Source organism: Rutidosis leptorrhynchoides, chromosome 1, assembly GCF_046630445.1.
Source record: "Rutidosis leptorrhynchoides isolate AG116_Rl617_1_P2 chromosome 1, CSIRO_AGI_Rlap_v1, whole genome shotgun sequence".
Classification (NCBI taxonomy): Eukaryota; Viridiplantae; Streptophyta; class Magnoliopsida; order Asterales; family Asteraceae; genus Rutidosis; species Rutidosis leptorrhynchoides.
Window position 1 is genome coordinate 131,674,754 of NC_092333.1, and position 22,640 is coordinate 131,697,393.

A 22,640-nucleotide genomic window follows, 5' to 3' on the forward strand; every position below is an offset into this window, starting at 1 on the left:
GTTAACATGGTGGAATACCTATCTAGAGCAAGTGGGACAAGACGATGCGTACGCACTACCGTGGTCAGCATTCAAGCACTTGATGAACGAGAAGTACCGTCCCAGAACCGAGGTCAATAAGCTCAAGACAGAACTTAGAGGGTTACGAACCCAAGGATTTGATATTACCACGTACGAAAGACGATTCACAGAATTGTGCCTATTGTGTCCGGGAGCATTCGAAGATGAGGAAGAGAAGATCGACGCGTTTGTGAAAGGATTACCGGAAAGAATCCAAGAAGATATAAGTTCACACGAGCCCGCCTCCATACAACAGGCATGTAGAATGGCTCATAAACTAGTGAACCAGATTGAAGAAAGAATTAAAGAACAGACTGCTGAAGAGGCCAATGTGAAGCAAGTCAAAAGAAAGTGGGAGGAAAACGGTGATAAGAATCACCAATACAACAACAACAGCAATTATAACAATAATCGTAACAACTATCCTAACAATCGCAACATCAATCGCAACTACAACAAACGGCCAAACAACAACAACAACAACAGCAACCACAACAATCATCTTAACAACAATAATAACCGCAACAACAACAACAATCAGAAGCCGCTATGCCAAAGGTGTGAAAAGTATCACTCGGGGTTCTGCACCAAATTTTGCAACAAGTGTAAAAGAAATGGTCATAGCGCGGCGAAGTGTGATGTCTACGGACCAGGGGTTAACAGAACGAAAGGAACAAATGGTGTCGGAACGAGTAATGGCGGAGCAAGTAGTGTCGGAGCAAGTTATGCCAATGTAGTTTGTTATAAATGTGGAAAACCGGGCCACATTATTAGAAATTGCCCGAACCAGGAGAACACGAATGGACAAGGCCGCGGAAGAGTTTTCAATATTAATGTGGCAGAGGCACAGGAAGACCCGGAGCTTGTTACGGGTACGTTTCTTATTGACAATAAATCTGCTTACGTTTTATTTGATTCGGGTGCGGATAGAAGCTATATGAGTAGAGATTTTTGTGCTAAATTAAGTTGTCCATTGACGCCTTTGGATAGTAAATTTTTACTCGAATTAGCAAATGGTAAATTAATTTCAGCAGATAATATATGTCGGAATCGAGAAATTAAACTGGTAAGCGAAACATTTAAGATTGATTTGATACCAGTAGAGTTAGGGAGTTTTGATGTGATAATCGGTATGGACTGGTTGAAAGAAGTGAAAGCAGAGATCGTTTGTTACAAAAATGCAATTCGCATTATACGAGAAAAAGGAAAACCCTTAATGGTGTACGGAGAAAAGGGCAACACGAAGCTACATCTTATTAGTAATTTGAAGGCACAAAAACTAATAAGAAAAGGTTGCTATGCTGTTCTAGCACACGTCGAGAAAGTACAAACTGAAGAAAAGAGCATCAATGATGTTCCCATCGCAAAAGAATTTCCCGATGTATTTCCGAAAGAATTACCGGGATTACCCCCACATCGATCCGTTGAATTTCAAATAGATCTTGTACCAGGAGCTGCACCAATAGCTCGTGCTCCTTACAGACTCGCACCCAGCGAGATGAAAGAACTGCAAAGCCAATTACAAGAACTTTTAGAGCGTGGTTTCATTCGACCAAGCACATCACCGTGGGGAGCTCCTGTTTTGTTTGTCAAGAAGAAAGATGGTACATTCAGGTTGTGTATCGACTACCGAGAGTTGAACAAACTTACCATCAAGAACCGCTACCCACTACCGAGAATCGACGACTTATTTGATCAACTACAAGGCTCGTCTGTTTATTCAAAGATTGACTTACGTTCCGGGTATCATCAAATGCGGGTGAAAGAAGATGATATTCAAAAGACTGCTTTCAGAACACGTTACGGTCATTACGAGTTTATGGTCATGCCGTTTGGTTTAACTAATGCACCAGCTGTGTTCATGGACCTTATGAACCGAGTGTGTGGACCATACCTTGACAAGTTTGTCATTGTTTTCATTGATGACATACTTATTTACTCAAAGAATGACCAAGAACACGGTGAACATTTGAGAAAGGTGTTAGAAGTATTGAGGAAGGAAGAATTGTACGCTAAGTTTTCAAAGTGTGCATTTTGGTTGGAAGAAGTTCAATTCCTCGGTCACATAGTGAACAAAGAAGGTATTAAGGTGGATCCGGCAAAGATAGAAACTGTTGAAAAGTGGGAAACCCCGAAAACTCCGAAACACATACGCCAGTTTTTAGGACTAGCTGGTTACTACAGAAGGTTCATCCAAGACTTTTCCAGAATAGCAAAACCCTTGACTGCATTAACGCATAAAGGGAAGAAATTTGAATGGAATGATGAACAAGAGAAAGCGTTTCAATTATTGAAGAAAAAGCTAACTACGGCACCTATATTGTCATTGCCTGAAGGGAATGATGATTTTGTGATTTATTGTGACGCATCAAAGCAAGGTCTCGGTTGTGTATTAATGCAACGAACGAAGGTGATTGCTTATGCGTCTAGACAATTGAAGATTCACGAACAAAATTATACGACGCATGATTTGGAATTAGGCGCGGTTGTTTTTGCATTAAAGACTTGGAGGCACTACTTATATGGGGTCAAAAGTATTATATATACCGACCATAAAAGTCTTCAACACATATTTAATCAGAAACAACTGAATATGAGGTAGCGTAGGTGGATTGAATTGTTGAATGATTACGACTTTGAGATTCGTTACCACCCGGGGAAGGCAAATGTGGTAGCCGATGCCTTGAGCAGGAAGGACAGAGAACCCATTCGAGTAAAATCTATGAATATAATGATTCATAATAACCTTACTACTCAAATAAAGGAGGCGCAACAAGGAGTTTTAAAAGAGGGAAATTTAAAGGATGAAATACCCAAAGGATCGGAGAAGCATCTTAATATTCGGGAAGACGGAACCCGGTATAGGGCTGAAAGGATTTGGGTACCAAAATTTGGAGATATGAGAGAAATGGTACTTAGAGAAGCTCATAAAACCAGATACTCAATACATCCTGGAACGGGGAAGATGTACAAGGATCTCAAGAAACATTTTTGGTGGCCGGGTATGAAAGCCGATGTTGCTAAATACGTAGGAGAATGTTTGACGTGTTCTAAGGTCAAAGCTGAGCATCAAAAACCATCAGGTCTACTTCAACAACCCGAAATCCCAGAATGGAAATGGGAAAACATTACCATGGATTTCATCACTAAATTGCCAAGGACTGCAAGTGGTTTTGATACTATTTGGGTAATAGTTGATCGTCTCACCAAATCAGCACACTTCCTGCCAATAAGAGAAGATGACAAGATGGAGAAGTTAGCACGACTGTATTTGAAGGAAGTCGTCTCCAGACATGGAATACCAATCTCTATTATCTCTGATAGGGATGGCAGATTTATTTCAAGATTCTGGCAGACATTACAGCAAGCATTAGGAACTCGTCTAGACATGAGTACTGCCTATCATCCACAAACTGATGGGCAGAGCGAAAGGACGATACAAACGCTTGAAGACATGCTACGAGCATGTGTTATTGATTTCGGAAACAGTTGGGATCGACATCTACCATTAGCAGAATTTTCCTACAACAACAGCTACCATTCAAGCATTGAGATGGCGCCGTTTGAAGCACTTTATGGTAGAAAGTGCAGGTCTCCGATTTGTTGGAGTGAAGTGGGGGATAGACAGATTACGGGTCCGGAGATTATACAAGAAACTACCGAGAAGATCATCCAAATTCAACAACGGTTGAAAACCGCCCAAAGTCGACAAAAGAGCTACGCTGACATTAAAAGAAAAGATATAGAATTTGAAATTGGAGAGATGGTCATGCTTAAAGTTGCACCTTGGAAAGGTGTTGTTCGATTTGGTAAACGAGGGAAATTAAATCCAAGGTATATTGGACCATTCAAGATTATTGATCGTGTCGGACCAGTAGCTTACCGACTAGAGTTACCTCAACAACTCGCGGCTGTACATAACACTTTCCACGTCTCGAATTTGAAGAAATGTTTTGCTAAAGAAGATCTCACTATTCCGTTAGATGAAATCCAAATCAACGAAAAACTTCAACTCATCGAAGAACCCGTCGAAATAATGGATCGTGAAGTTAAAAGACTTAAGCAAAACAAGATACCAATTGTTAAGGTTCGATGGAATGCTCGTAGAGGACCCGAGTTCACCTGGGAGCATGAAGATCAGATGAAGAAGAAATACCCACATCTATTTCCAGAAGATTCGTCAACACCTTCAACAGCTTAAAATTTCGGGACGAAATTTATTTAACGGGTAGGTACTGTAGTGACCCGAACTTTTCCATGTTTATATATATTAATTGAGATTGATATTTACATGATTAAATGTTTCCAACATGTTAAGCAATCAAACTTGTTAAGACTTGATTAATTGAAATATGTTTCATATAGACAATTGACCACCCAAGTTGACCGGTGATTCACGAACGTTAAAACTTGTAAAAACTATATGATGACATATATATGGATATATATATAGTTAACATGATACTATGATAAGTAAACATATCATTAAGTATATTAACAATGAACTACATATGTAAAAACAAGACTACTAACTTAATGATTTTTAAACGAGACATATATGTAACGATTATCGTTGTAAAGACATTTAATGTATATATATCATATTAAGAGATATTCATACATGATAATATCATGATAATATAATAATTTAAAATCTCATTTGATATTATAAACATTGGGTTAACAACATTTAACAAGACCGTTAACCTAAAGGTTTAAAAACAACACTTACATGTAACGACTAACGATGACTTAACGACTCAGTTAAAATGTATATACATGTAGTGTTTTAATATGTATTTATACACTTTTGAAAGACTTCAATACACTTATCAAAATACTTCTACTTAACAAAAATTCTTACAATTACATCCTCGTTCAGTTTCATCAACAATTCTACTCGTATGCACCCGTATTCGTACTCGTACAATACACATCTTTTAGATGTATGTACTATTGGTATATACACTCCAATGATCAGCTCTTAGCAGCCCATGTGAGTCACATAACACATGTGGGAACCATCATTTGGCAACTAGCATGAAATATCTCATAAAATTACAAAAATATGAGTAATCATTCATGACTTATTTACATGAAAACAAAATTACATATCCTTTATATCTAATCCATACACCAACGACCAAAAACACCTACAAACACTTTAATTCTTCAATTTTCTTCATCTAATTGATCTCTCTCAAGTTCTATCTTCAAGTTCTAAGTGTTCTTCATATATTCTACAAGTTCTAGTTACATAAAATCAAGAATACTTTCAATTTTGCTAGCTCACTTCCAATCTTGTAAGGTGATCATCCAACCTCAAGAAATCTTTGTTTCTTACAGTAGGTTATCATTCTAATACAAGGTAATAATCATATTCAAACTTTGGTTCAATTTCTATAACTATAACAATCTTATTTCAAGTGATGATCTTACTTGAACTTGTTTTCGTGTCATGATTCTGCTTCAAGAACTTCGAGCCATCCAAGGATCCGTTGAAGCTAGATCCATTTTTCTCTTTTCCAGTAGGTTTATCCAAGGAAATTAAGGTAGTAATGATGTTCATAACATCATTCAATTCATACGTATAAAGCTATCTTATTAAAAGGTTTAAACTTGTAATCACTAGAACATAGTTTAGTTAATTCTAAACTTGTTCGCAAACAAAAGTTAATCCTTCTAACTTGACTTTTAAAATCAACTAAACACATGTTCTATATCTATATGATATGCTAACTTAATGATTTAAAACCTGAAAACACGAAAAACACCGTAAAACTGGATTTACGCCGTCGTAGTAACACCGCGGGCTGTTTTGGGTTAGTTAATTAAAAAATATGATAAACTTTGATTTAAAAGTTGTTATTCTGAGAAAATGATTTTTATTATGAACATGAAACTATATCCAAAAATTATGGTTAAACTCAAAGTGGAAGTATGTTTTCTAAAATGGTCATCTAGACGTCGTTCTTTCGACTGAAATGACTACCTTTACAAAAACGACTTGTAACTTATTTTTCCGACTATAAACCTATACTTTTTCTGTTTAGATTCATAAAATAGAGTTCAATATGAAACCATAGCAATTTGATTCACTCAAAACGGATTTAAAATGAAGAAGTTATGGGTAAAACAAGATTAGATAATTTTTCTCATTTTAGCTACGTGAAAATTGGTAACAAATCTATTCCAACCATAACTTAATCAACTTGTATTGTATATTATGTAATCTTGAGATACCATAGACACGTATACAATGTTTCGACCTATCATGTCGACACATCTATATATATTTCGGAACAACCATAGACACTCTATATGTGAATATTGGAGTTAGCTATACAGGGTTGAGGTTGATTCCAAAATATATATAGTTTGAGTTGTGATCAATACTGAAATACGTATACACTGGGTCGTGGATTGATTCAAGATAATATTTATCGATTTATTTCTGTACATCTAACTGTGGACAACTAGTTGTAGGGTACTAACGAGGACAGCTGACTTAATAAACTTAAAACATCAAAATATATTAAAAGTGTTGTAAATATATTTTGAACATACTTTGATATATATGTATATATTGTTATAGGTTCGTGAATCAACCAGTGGCCAAGTTTTACTTCCCGACGAAGTAAAAATCTGTGAAAGTGAGTTATAGTCCCACTTTTAAAATCTAATATTTTTGGGATGAGAATACATGCAGGTTTTATAAATGATTTACAAAATAGACACAAGTACGTGAAACTACATTCTATGGTTGAATTATCGAAATCGAATATGCCCCTTTTTATTAAGTCTGGTAATCTAAGAATTAGGGAACAGACACCCTAATTGACGCGAATCCTAAAGATAGATCTATTGGGCCTAACAAACCCCATCCAAAGTACCGGATGCTTTAGTACTTCGAAATTTATATCATATCCGAAGGGTGTCCCGGAATGATGGGGATATTCTTATATATGCATCTTGTTATTGTCGGTTACCAGGTGTTCACCATATGAATGATTTTTATCTCTATGTATGGGATGTGTATTGAAATATGAAATCTTGTGGTCTATTGTTACGATTTGATATATATAGGTTAAACCTATAACTCACCAACATTTTTGCTGACGTTTAAAGCATGTTTATTCTCAGGTGAATATTAAGAGCTTCCGCTGTTGCATACTAAAATAAGGACAAGATTTGGAGTCCATGTTTGTATGATATTGTGTAAAAACTGCATTCAAGAAACTGAATTCGATGTAACATATTTGTATTGTAAACCATTATGTAATGGTCGTGTGTAAACAGGATATTTTAGATTATCATTATTTGATAATCTACGCAAAGTTTTTTTTACCTTTATTTATGAAATAAAGGTTATGGTTTGTTTTAAAAATGAATGCAGTCTTTGAAAAACGTCTCATATAGAGGTCAAAACCTCGCAACGAAATCAATTAATATGGAACGTTTTTAATCAATAAGAACGGGACATTTCATACATGCTCTTATAACATGTAACTAAATTACCTAGCACATCAATCCGCAGAATATCATTTTTAATCACTTGTCTCTATTTCGTAAAGCATTTATAAAATATTGCATGTATTCTCAGCCCAAAATATATATTGCAAAAGCAATTAAAAAGGGAGCAAATGAAACTCACAATACTGTATTTCGTAGAAAAAATACATATAACTTCATTTAACAAGTGCAAGGTTGGCCTCGGATTCACGAACGTATCAATATTGAGATTCAATATTGCAGGAAAGTACGTAGACACAACGGAGATGATAAACACTAGATTGACTTCACGAGCATACCCATGAACCATACCCATCACCTCCATAGCTATAACCCATAATTTCCTTAGCTTCGACTCATTCAAAAAAACTATTTTGAAATCACTTGAACATCACTCCGTCGTAATATTTTATGTATACTAATAATATCTTGAAATAATACAGAGCAAATATATATATATATATATATATATATATATATATATATATATATATATATATATATATATATATATATATATATATATATATATATATATATATATATATATATATATATATATATATATATATATATATATATATATATATATATATATATATATATATATATATATATATATATATATATATATATATATAAATCGATTGAGAGAGTTTAGAGAAATATATTTTCAAGTTTCTATGAAATAATGAAACCTATTGAATTCTATTTGTAATAGATTTTTGAATTATTAAAGTGAATTATTAAAGTATGAATTATTTAAGTATGAATTATTAAAGTGAATTATTAAAGTATGAATTATTAAAGTGAATTATTAAAGTTAAAGTAAAGTAAAAGTAAAGTAAAGATAAAGTTAAAGTATAGTAAAAGTATAAAAACTATGTATGTATAATACGCGTATAAATATATATAATATTAATTTAAATCGTTATATATATTTAATGAAATAAAATATAAATATTGTTATATTTATTATACTGGTTAAGTAATGAGTTGTCAAAAGTGATTCTAGATATTTATAAAAGTTATATAAGTTTTTATAATAAAATTCTTTTTAAACTGAAAACGTCTTTGTACGTTTAAAAATAGATTAATAGAATATTATGAAAACCAATTCTCCACTAACTTTTGTCTAACTTTCGTAAATGACACTTTTTGTTTTTATTTATAAATAGCTTTACAAATTAGTCTGAATATCGTTAAGAGGAATAGATTTTCTCAAATCATAGTGGACCTCTCAACAGAGACTTGTAATCATAATTCAATATTTCTGATAATTCAATCATTTAATATATATTTTTTTAATTTCGTCAAAAATCATATTGAAACAAATACGTTCGTGTAAAGTATTATACGTTTAATACTTTATTAATATTCTCAAGTTATAATATATATATATATACATATACATATCTATTTATATATAACGGTTCGTGAATCGTCGGAATTTGGTCGAGGTTATAATGAATGTATGAATACAGTTTAAAATTCTTAAGATTTAACTTAACAAAATTTGCTTATCGTGTCAGAATAATATAAAGATTAAAGTTTAAATTTGGTCGAAAATTTCTGGGTCGTCACAGTACCTACCCGTTGAAGAAATTTCGTCCCCAAAATTTGATAGAGGTCGTCATGACTAACAATGAGAATGTTATTATAACGATTATAGAGTTTTATCATGTTCAAGAAGCATGGATAAAATAATTCGATTACTCGAAGCGTGTGAGTGAAGTTATCGTAAATGAATGAAATGAGAAAATAGGGATTCATCTTATCTTTTGACGTCATCACGGTTGATCTCCGGATTAAAGAAAATCTTTGTAATCTATATAGGATTTGATTCTTCGGTGATTAAGAAAATTATGATCCTCTTCGATTTAATGCGATGATTCATCTCGATTTTTCTGTCGGATATTTCACTATAAATCCACCTCCTTCGTTTCCTTTTAATTCACACCTTCTATTCTTTCTCCCTCAATTCTTACTTTAAAATTATTCATCAATATGCTTCATCCAGTGCTGATTCTCGATATACTCCTCACTTTCATATCTGTCGTTCTTCTTTTTCATCTACCTCCAGAAGAATCTATTTACTTTTACTATACTCTTGGTTTTATAGTGTTTTTAGTTCTCCCGTGTCTTTATATTGCTATATGCATTGATATATACGGTTTGTGATTTCTGGGTTGTTGTTGGGTTTTATATCTTCCCTTATATTTCAAAGTCCTTGCTTCTTCTATAATCATTGTCATTCACAGTTAATGCTATCTTCTATTTGCTATGATTTATACTCCCATTTCTAGTTCGGAGCTTTGTCCTTTCGTTTCTTCTTCTTGCGATTAAGCACCGCTTGTAATGGTCCAGAATTCGCAGATATAAATTTTGAATGAACATTGTTAATGTTCTAGGAAGGAAATTGTAATGGCACGATCTTGACTTGTCAAATTACCAGAATACCTCGGAAAAGGCCGAATCATCAAGAAATATTTTCTTGATATTTAGAGATCAAAGAGAATATAAGAGTCGTGTAACATAGCACATGATGACATTATGATCTGTGAATCATCATGTTCCATTTAGAAACTCAGAATGAATTACTGTAATATAATCACGTTGATCAAGTGTCATTATATTATACTAACTCATGCTTCAGCTCCCAACACTTCTTCAAGAATATTCCTATTTTAAACTCGAATGTTTCAGAATTTAGAAACTAAAATAGTTTCTTTTATGATATAATACAGATAGCGCGAAGAGGTAAATGATTTCAGATAAGAATAATTATAAAAATATCTTCAGAAGTATGGATGATATTTATAATGAAAGATACGATGATATCTTTGAATGTCTAATATCAGAGGATGATGAAGGATATTGTCCGCAGGGGTTTAGAGTCAGGAGCAAGGTATTCGTTAATGACTTCAGCAAGTACTGAATCATTTGGATTCTTTGAAGGCAGGTTCAGCCTTTGTGATTTGTCCACAGCCTCCTTCATACTTTGCTCAATCCGTTTTCCAGTTCCAAAGCTTCTCTTTTTCTGAGCTTTGCCAATATACTATCCTTTATCATCCAACTTTTTACTGTTAAGGTCGTTTACAGTTTTTGCTGCTTCATCAGCATTTTTTCAAAATTTCGAGAACTGGTTCGCAATTTAGGGTGTTTTTCAGAAATTTCTCATTCAAAGAATGGAAGTCTTGGAGGTAGACGTTGTGTGTATATGTAATTGTTGATGTAGACATGCTGCGAGGTTTCAAAATACTGATTGCTGATTCTCAATAATTGGTATGACAATTCTTGTTATAAGGTACGAATGAGTATATGATAGGGTTTCGATAATTATAATAAATTTTTTTTTTTTTTGGAAAGTCAAAGATCAGTGTAGTTGTTTGTAAGTTTATTGCTAATGTGGTGAATATAAATGATTCCTCGGTAACGTTGGCGAAAGGGCAACGTATCTATCGAGGTTATAATAAGACTGTTTTGATTGAGAAGTCGAAGTTGACTTGCTGGAGCCGTGACAAAACTGTCTATTTTGAAACGGAATTGAAAAGTTATTTTAGCTAGTAAATGCCAAAGGGTCTAACACGGATACGTGTCGAACTATGACTTGGGTTTTGAGAGTTTTTCAGGTGTATAAATGTGGGTAACATGTGGTTGGATCATCATCTCGATTGGTCCTTAGTTGAAGTGTCTTCAGTAATTTCGAAGGGTTTGAGCACATATTGTAATCGTTAATACATATGATGTTCTAACACAGTTTTGAAGTCTAAAAATAGCTTTGAAAGATATAGGAATCTAAGAGTGATGATACTGGTTATATTTCGAATTGAATTATGCGATTTCAAAATCAGAATATGTAATTGAATTTGAATGAGTATGATTGTTTTGATTTATATGAAAGAATGGATATTGTTGTGAAAGTATGGAGTATAGTTGATGATTGCTGAATCAGTTTCGAAAAATGTAATCTATTAATTGTGAATTTATATATCTCTTGGGTATTACCTACCCGTTAAAAAAAATTTCACAATTAATATTTTGTACAAAAGAAGTTTATTACAGTCTTTATGAAAATATATGTGTATATTTTCTTTAGATGTAATATAGATTTAATGAGTTAATATTAAATTAAACTCATTTGTTTTATGGTTGGAACTAGAATTGAGTAATCCCTAAAACTTTATAAATTGCATAAGTATTTCTTCAATAATATTGAAATTATGAATCATTACTTTGTTATTTGTTGGTTTTCGTGAAATTCTTGTGAACTTCGCAAGGTACGAATGATGTTATTTGAAAAGTTTCGAGTACATCGATGATGAAAGTGTAAAATCAAACATATATTCAAATAATACACTTGATTTATTATGAATTGGATTTTTATTGAATTGAGACAGAGATTATAATTAACGATGGTTAAGTTGCGGAGGAAGGACGTACATCATTGCATATTTGTAATATGAATTAACTGAGTAGTTAAGATTCACACATAATAGCTTAGTACGGGAAGATTTATTATGGTTTAAAAATTTATACATATAAAATATACATATAAATCTTTCGATTGGAAATGAGTTAATACTTCATAACTCGTTGATACAATATATTTGTTGTTGATTCGTAATGATGTCCACAATGATTCTTGAACTGACAGAGTTTGTGATGTTACAGGTGCTGTTGATTCTGACGATACTGACGGCACTGACTGTGTTGATGATGCTACGGTCCTGTTGATGCTGTTGGTAAAACAATTCTAGCTTGTAAATCGTACACTATTTTCGATCAAAGTTTCTACTCTACCATCTCCATTCACTCATCCGATTTACGGTCAGAATTAAATAATCTCTAAGATTTTGGAGATTACATAACTGCCGCAGAGATATCTCTTCAACGAAGTTTATGAATTAATACTTCATCGTTTGTTGTTGTTGATATTCCTGGATATTTACAGGGCGTATGACGTTGATGTTTGAGATACAGATTGTGATGTTGCGGTGTGGGATGTGGATGTTGTTGTTGGTGGTGGTGATGGTACTGTTGGTGTTGCTGATGGTGGTACTGTTTATGCTGCTGTTGCTGCTGCTGGTGTTTGTAACCTTTGCACCATATTCTCCAAAGCCACTACTCGAGCGCGAAGCTCGTTGACTTCTTCTATTACACCGGGGTGATTGTCGGTTCGGACGAGCGGATAAATAAAATCTAGAATTTGGTGTAGTATGTAATCGTGACGAGATACTCTAGAAATAAGAGAGAAAATGGTGTTTCGGATAGGTTCGCCGGTAAGTGCTTCAGGTTCTTGGCCAAGAGGGCAATGTGTTGGATGGAAGGGATCACCTTCTTCTTGTCTCCAATGATTTAGGAGGCTACGAACCCATCCCCAATTCATCCAGAATAGATGATGACTAATTGGTTGATCCATTCCGGTCACACTGCTTTCGGAACTTGAGTGGGATTCCATTTCGAAATTCGAGGGACTTGAACTAATGACGAATTCCATTTCGTACGATTGAATAAAGAATTTTTTGATATGAAATGATTTTCCAGCTATCGGGTGGTATTCTAATTATATAGAGCAAAAGGTTTCATAGATTACGGAGGAATTTACGGAATATGTCAGGCAAAGTTTACAGTAACAGATACGCTAAGATATGAATTAGCAGATACGCTAAGATATGAATTTTGTCTATACACTATTCATGCAATCAATGCAATAAGATGTGTCTAGACTAAGAATGATAAGCAGGTAATTTCCGACAAAAATAATGAGCAAAACTTTTGACATGCAGACACGGTCGAAGTCCAGACTCACTAATGCATCATAATGACTATCAGTTAGACACACTAATGCAGACCCGTTCATATACATTATAAACGATTCACAATAGTTGATTACATCATGAGGTATTTGACCTCTATATGATACATTTTACAAACATTGCATTCGTTTTTAAAAGACAAACTTTCTTTACAACGAAAGTTGACGGCATGCACACCATTTCATAATACATCCAACTATAATTTGGCTTAATAATAATCTTGATGAACTCAATGACTCGAATGCAACGTCTTTCAAAATAAGCCATGAATGACTCCAAGTAATATCCTTAAAATGAGCTAATGCACAGCGGAAGATTTCTTTAATACCTGAGAATAAACATGCTTTAAAGTGTCAACCAAAAGGTTGGTGAGTTCATAGGTTTATCATAACAATCATTTCAATATATTAATAGACCACAAGATTTCCGTTTATAAATATATGTACACTCGCAAGTGTATAAAAACCGTTCTGCTTATGTTGAGGCCTCAGTAACCAACCTTAACAATAATATAATAAGTCATCTTCACAAAGATGGATACGTACACTCGCAAGTGTATAAATAATCCTCGAAGTACTAAACATCCGCCCACTAGCTCTTATGTCTAGTGCAGCCTACAGGATGGGGGTGTTAAGCCCGATAGATCTATCTTTAGGATTCGCGCTTACATGCTCTTATAACATGTAACTAAATTACCTAGCACATCAATCCGCAGAATATCATTTTTAATCACTTGTCTCTATTTCGTAAAGCATTTATAAAATATTGCATGTATTCTCAGCCCAAAATATATATTGCAAAAGCAATTAAAAAGGGAGCAAATGAAACTCACAATACTGTATTTCGTAGAAAAAATACATATAACGTCATTTAACAAGTGCAAGGTTGGCCTCGAATTCACGAACGTATCAATATTGAGATTCAATATTGCAGGAAAGTACGTAGACGCAACGGAGATGATAAACACTAGATTGACCTCACGAGCATACCCATGAACCATACCCATCACCTCCATAGCTATAACCCATAATTTCCTTAGCTTCGACTCATTTAAAAAAACTATTTTGAAATCACTTAAACATCACTCCGTCGTAATATTTTATGTATACTAATAATATCTTGAAATAATACAGAGCAAATATATATATATATATATATATATATATATATATATATATATATATATATATATATATATATATATATATATATATATATATATATATATATAAATCGATTGAGAGAGTTTAGAGAAATATATTTTCAAGTTTCTATGAAATAATGAAACCTATTGAATTCTATTTGTAATAGATTTTTGAATTATTAAAGTGAATTATTAAAGTATGAATTATTTAAGTATGAATTATTAAAGTGAATTATTAAAGTATGAATTATTAAAGTGAATTATTAAAGTTAAAGTAAAGTAAAAGTAAAGTAAAGATAAAGTTAAAGTATAGTAAAAGTATAAAAACTATGTATGTATAATACGCGTATAAATATATATAATATTAATTTAAATCGTTATATATATTTAATGAAATAAAATATAAATATCGTTATATTTATTATACTGGTTAAGTAATGAGTTGTCAAAAGTGATTCTAGATATTTATAAAAGTTATATAAGTTTTAATAATAAAATTCTTTTTAAACTGAAAACGTCTTTGTACGTTTAAAAATAGATTAATAGAATATTATGAAAACCAATTCTCCACTAACTTTTGTCTAACTTTCGTAAATGACACTTTTTGTTTTTATTTATAAATAGCTTTACAAATTAGTCTGAATATCGTTAAGAGGAATAGATTTTCTCAAATCATAGTGGACCTCTCAACAGAGACTTGTAATCATAATTCAATATTTCTGATAATTCAATCATTTAATATATATTTTTTTAATTTCGTCAAAAATCATATTGAAACAAATACGTTCGTGTAAAGTATTATACGTTTAATACTTTATTAATATTCTCAAGTTATAATATATATATATACATATACATATCTATTTATATATAACGGTTCGTGAATCGTCGGAATTTGGTCGAGGTTATAATGAATGTATGAACACAGTTTAAAATTCTTGAGATTTAACTTAACAAAATTTGCTTATCGTGTCAGAATAATATAAAGATTAAAGTTTAAATTTGGTCGAAAATTTCCGGGTCGTCACAATCATTACTACCTCAAGTTTAGTAGGTAAACCTACCGGAAGTGACAAGAAATGATCTAGCTTCAAAGGATCTTGGATGGCTTGAAAGTTCTTGAAGTAGGATCATGACACAAAAACAAGTTCAAGTAAGATTTTTACTCGAATTAAGATAGTTTATAGTTATAGAAATTGAATCAAAGTTTGAATATGAATATTACCTTGAATAAGAAAGATAACCTACTGTATATAACAAAAGTTTCTTGATCTTAGATGATTACTTGGAATGGATTAGAAAGCTTGGAAGTAAATTAGTAAACTTGAAGGGATTTTTGAAGTGTTCTTGAAGTGTTCTTCCTATGATGATTATAGCTTGATTCTTGAAGTGATTTTTGATGAAGATGATGATTAACTACTGGAAAAATACGTTCATAATAGTGTGGGTGTGTTGAGAGAGAATTAGAAAGAGAATTGGAAGTGAAATGGAGTGAATGATGAGTGGTAATTGGTGAGTGGTGAGTGGGGTTAAAAGGAGTTCTAGTTAGTTAACTAGCTCATGGTAGAAGTTAAAATTGATTAGTCATACATGACATAATCAAGAGTGGAATCCCATGCTAGTTCCTATTGGTATATACCCATAGTAAGTACGTTTTGAAGCTGTGTATAATACGGGTAAAAATACGACTAGAATTCTTGATGAAAGAAAAGAATGGGAAAGTAACTGTAACCATTTTCGTTAAGTATGAGTGTTTTGATATATGTCTTGAAGTCTTCCAAAAGTATTTTAATACATCTAAATACACTACATGTATATACATTTTAACTGAGTCGTTAAGTCATCGTTAGTCGTTACATGTAAGTGTTGTTTTGAAACCTTTAAGTTAACGATCTCAATTAATGTTGTTAACCCATTGTTTATTATATCTAATGAGATGTTAAATTATTATATTATCATGATATTATGATATATTAATATATCTTAATATGATATATATACATTTAAATGTCGTTACAACGATAATCGTTACATATATGTCTCGTTTCGAAATCCTTAAGTTAGTAGTCTTATTTATATGTATATAACTCATTGTTAATATACTTATGGAGATACTTACTTATCATAATCTCATGTTAACCATATGTATATCCATATATATATATCATCATGTCGTTTTTACAAGTTTTAACATTCGTGAATCGCCGGTCAACTTGGGTGGTCAATTGTCTATATGAAACATATTTTAATTAATCAAGTCTTAACAAGTTTGATTGCTTAACATGTTGGAAACATTTAATCATGTAAATATCAATCTCAATTAATATATATAAACATGGAAAAGTTCGGGTCACTACAGTACCTACCCGTTAAATAAATTTCGTCCCGAAATTTTAAGCTGTTGAAGGTGTTGACGAATCTTCTGGAAATAGATGCGGGTATTTCTTCTTCATCTAATATTCACGCTCCCAGGTGAACTCGGGTCCTCTACGAGCATTCCATCGAACCTTAACAATTGGTATCTTGTTTTACTTAAGTCTTTTAACCTCACGATCCATTATTTTGACGGGTTCTTCGATGAATTGGAGTTTTTCGTTGATTTGGATTTCATCTAATGGAATAGTGAGATCTTCTTTAGCAAAACATTTCTTCAAATTCGAGACGTGGAAAGTATTATGTACAGCCGCGAGTTGTTGAGGTAACTCAAGTCGGTAAGCTACTAGTCCGACACGATCAATAATCTTGAATGGTCCAATATACCTTGGATTTAATTTCCCTCATTTACCAAATCGAACAACGCCTTTCCAAGGTGCAACTTTAAGCATGACCATCTCTCCAATTTCAAATTCTAAATATTTTCTTTTAATGTCAGCATAGCTCTTTTGTCGACTTTGGGCGGTTTTCAACCGTTGTTGAATTTGGATGATCTTCTCGGTAGTTTCTTGTATAATCTCCGGACCCGTAATTTGTCTATCCCCCACTTCACTCCAACAAATCGGAGACCTGCACTTTCTACCATAAAGTGCTTCAAACGGCGCCATCTCAATGCTTGAATGGTAGCTGTTGTTGTAGGAAAATTCTGCTAACGGTAGATGTCGATCCCAACTGTTTTCGAAATCAATAACACAAGCTCGTAGCATGTCTTCAAGCATTTGTATCGTCCTTTCGCTCTGCCCATCAGTTTGTGGATGATAGGCAGTACTCATGTCTAGACGAGTTCCTAATGCTTGCTGTAATATCCGCCAGAATCTTGAAATAAATCTACCATCCCTATCAGAGATAATAGAGATTGGTATTCCATGTCTGGAGACGACTTCCTTCAAATACAGTCGTGCTAACTTCTCCATCTTGTCATCTTCTCTTATTGGCAGGAAGTGTGCTGATTTGGTGAGACGATCAACTATTACCCAAATAGTATCAAAACCACTTGCAGTCCTTGGCAATTTAGTGATGAAATCCATGGTAATGTTTTCCCATTTCTATTCTGGGATTTCGGGTTGTTGAAGTAGACCTGATGGTTTCTGATGCTCAGCTTTGACCTTAGAACACGTCAAACATTCTCCTACATATTTAGCAACATCGGCTTTCATACCCGGCCACCAAAAATGTTTCTTGAGATCCTTGTACATCTTCCCCATTCCAGGATGTATTGAGTATCTAGTTTTATGAGCTTCTCTAAGTACCATTTCTCTCATATCTCCAAATTTTGGTACCCAAATCCTTTCAGCCCTATACCGGGTTCCGTCTTCCCGAATATTAAGATGCTTCTCCGATCTTTTGGGTATTTCATCCTTTAAATTTCCCTCTTTTAAAACTCCTTGTTGCGCCTCCTTTATTTGAGTAGTAAGGTTATTATGAATCATTATATTCATAGATTTTACTCGAATGGGTTCTCTGTCCTTCCTGCTCAAGGCATCGGCTACCACATTTGCCTTCCCCGGGTGGTAACGAATCTCAAAGTCGTAATCATTCAATAATTCAATCCACCTACGCTGCCTCATATTCAGTTGTTTCTGATTAAATATGTGTTGAAGACTTTTGTGGTCGGTATATATAATACTTTTGACCCCATATAAGTAGTGCCTCCAAGTCTTTAATGCAAAAACAACCGCGCCTAATTTCAAATCATGCATCGTATAATTTTGTTCGTGAATCTTCAATTGTCTAGACGCATAAGCAATCACCTTCGTTCGTTGCATTAATACACAACCGAGACCTTGCTTTGATGCGTCACAATAAATCACAAAATCATCATTCCCTTCAGGCAATGACAATATAGGTGCCGTAGTTAGCTTTTTCTTCAATAACTGAAACGCTTTCTCTTGTTCATCATTCCATTCAAATTTCTTCCCTTTATGCGTTAATGCAGTCAAGGGTTTTGCTATTCTGGAAAAGTCTTGGATGAACCTTCTGTAGTAACCAGCTAGTCCTAAAAACTGGCGTATGTGTTTCGGAGTTTTTGGGGTTTCCCACTTTTCAACAGTTTCTATCTTTGCCGGATCCACCTTAATACCTTCTTTGTTCACTATGTGACCGAGGAATTGAACTTCTTCCAACCAAAATGCACACTTTGAAAATTTAGCGTACAATTCTTCCTTCCTCAATACTTCTAACACCTTTCTCAAATGTTCACCGTGTTCTTGGTCATTCTTTGAGTAAATAAGTATGTCATCAATGAAAACAATGACAAACTTGTCAAGGTATGGTCCACACACTCAGTTCATGAGGTCCATGAACACAGCTGGTGCATTAGTTAAACCAAACGGCATGACCATAAACTCGTAATGACCGTAACGTGTTCTGAAAGCAGTCTTTGGAATATCATCTTCTTTCACCCGCATTTGATGATACCCGGAACGTAAGTCAATCTTTGAATAAACAGACGAGCCTTGTAGTTGATCAAATAAGTCGTCGATTCTCGGTAGTGGGTAGCGGTTCTTGATGGTAAGTTTGTTCAACTCTCTGTAGTCGATACACAACCTGAATGTACCATCTTTCTTCTTGACAAACAAAACAGGAGCTCCCCACGGTGATGTGCTTGGTCGAATGAAACCACGCTCTAAAAGTTCTTGTAATTAGCTTTGTAGTTCTTTCATCTCACTGGGTGCGAGTCTGTAAGGAGCACGAGCTATTGGTGCAGCTCCTGGTACAAGATCTATTTGAAATTCAACGGATCGATGTGGGGGTAATCCCGGTAATTCTTTCGGAAATACATCGGGAAATTCTTTTGCGACGGGAACATCATTGATGCTCTTTTCTTCAGTTTGTACTTTCTCGACGTGTGCTAGAACAGCATAGCAACCTTTTCTTATTAGTTTTTGTGCCTTCAAATTACTAATAAGATGTAGCTTCGTGTTGCCCTTTTCTCCGTACACCATTAAGGGTTTTCCTTTTTCTCGTATAATGCGAATTGCATTTTTGTAACAAACGATCTCTGCTTTCACTTCTTTCAACCAGTCCATACCGATTATCACATCAAAACTCCCTAACTCTACTGGTATCAAGTCAATCTTAAATGTTTCGCTAACCAGTTTAATTTCTCGATTCCGACATATATTATCTGCTGAAATTAATTTACCATTTGCTAATTCAAGTAAAAATTTACTATCCAAAGGCGTCAATGGACAACTTAATTTAGCACAAAAATATCTACTCATATAGCTTCTATCCGCACCCGAATCAAATAAAACGTAAGCAGATTTATTGTCAATAAGAAACGTACCCGTAACAAGCTCCGGGTCTTCCTGTGCCTCTGCCGCATTAATATTAAAAACTCTTCCGCGGCCTTGTCCATTCGTGTTCTCCTGGTTCGGGCAATTTCTAATGATGTGGCCCGGTTTTCCACATTTATAACAAACTACATTGGCATAACTTGCTCTGACACTACTTGCTCCGCCATTACTCGTTCCGACACCATTTGTTCCTTTCGTTCTATTAACCCCTGGTCCGTAGACCTCACACTTCGCCGCGCTATGACCATTTCTTTTACACTTGTTGCAAAATTTGGTGCAGAACCCTGAGTGATACTTTTCACACCTTTGGCATAGCTGCTTCTGATTGTTGTTGTTGTTGCGGTTATTATTGTTGTTGGGATGATTGTTGTAGTTGCTGCTGCTGTTGTTGTTGTTGTTGTTGTTGTTGTTGTTGTTGTTGTTGTTGTTGTTGTTGTTGTTGTTGTTGTTGTTGTTGTTGTTGTTGTTGTTGTTGTTGTTGTTGTTGTTGTTGTTGTTGTTGTTGTTGTTGTTGTATTGGTGATTCTTATCACCGTTTTCCTCCCACTTTCTTTTGACTTGCTTCACATTGGTCTCTTCAGCAGTCTGTTCTTTAATTCTTTCTTCAATCTGGTTCACTAGTTTGTGAGCCATTCTACATGCCTGTTGTATGGAGGCGGGCTCGTGTGAACTTATATCTTCTTGGATTCTTTCCGGTAATCCTTTCACAAACGCGTCGATCTTCTCTTCCTCATCTTCGAATGCTCCCGGACACAATAGGCACAATTCTGTGAATCGTCTTTCGTACGTGGTAATATCAAATAATTGGGTTCGTAACCCTCTAAGTTCTGTCTTGAGCTTATTGACCTCGGTTCTGGGACGGTACTTCTCGTTCATCAAGTGCTTGAATGCTGACCACGGTAGTGCGTACGCATCGTCTTGTCCCACTTGCTCTAGATAGGTATTCCACCATGTTAACGCAGAACCTGTGAAGGTATGCGTAGCGTACTTCACTTTGTCCTCTTCAGTACACTTACTTATGGCAAACACCGATTCGACCTTCTCGGTCCACCGTTTCAATCCGATCGGTCCTTCGGTTCCATCAAATTCCAAAGGTTTGCAGGCAGTGAATTCTTTGTAGGTGCATCCTACACGATTTCCTGTACTGCTAGATCCAAGGTTATTGTTGGTATGTAGCGCAGCCTGTACTGCGGCTATGTTTGAAGCTAGAAAAGTACGGAATTCCTCTTCATTCATATTCACGGTGTGTCGAGTAGTCGGTGCCATTTCCTTCAAAATAGTCAAATGGAACAAGTTAATCATACAGAATATTAAGAGTAGTTAATAGTATTTCGTAGCATAATTTGAACTCATTTATAAAAGCTTTTTCTTCATATTAGCGTTTTATAAGTTTAAATTCGGGTAGTACCTACCCGTTAAGTTCATACTTAGTAGCTAATATACAATTCAACTACTACAATTCTATATGAAAAACTGATTATAATAATATTTCGCGTTCAAACTTTTATACAATATTTTACAAACTTACAATACCGCTTATTTTACATAAAGCATGAAATATAGCACACAATAACTTTGATACAAGATAGTTGTGAAGATAATTCTAGCTAGTACATAAGTCGTTAAGCAAAGGCAATAAAGACACGAAATTCATACGTCCAGAAACAAGTCATGCATTCTGGTTTTACTAGGACTACTTCCCATCCTTGGTCTTGTGGAACATAACCGTTATGGCCATTGATAAGACAGCGTGTTGTAACGTCGTCAAAGGGACGAGGGTTACGTAATGTCCAACAGTCCCGTAACAATCTAAAAACCTCATTTCTTACCCCAATTACCGACTCCGTCACTTGTGGGAACGTTTTGTTTAATAGTTGTAGGCCGATGTTCTTGTTCTCACTTTGGTGAGAAGCGAACATTACTAATCCGTAAGCATAACATGCTTCTTTATGTTGCATGTTAGCCGCTTTTTCTAAATCACGAAGTCCAATATTCGGATATATTGAGTCAAAATAATTTCTTAACCCATTGCGTAAAATAGCATTTGGGTTCCCCGCAATATATGCGTCAAAGTAAACACATCGTAACTTATGGATTTCCCAATGTGATATCCCCCATCTTTCGAACGAAAGACTTTTATAAACTAAGGCATTCTTGGAACGTTCTTCGAATGTCTTACAAACTGATCTCGCCTTAAATAGTTGTGCCGAAGAATTCTGACCGACTCTAGACAAGATTTCATCAATCATGTCTCCGGGTAGGTCTCTTAAAATATTGGGTTGTCTATCCATTTTGTGTTTTTATACTGTAAAATAGACAAGAGTTAGATTCATAAAAAAAATACTTATTAATACAAGCAATTTTTACATATAT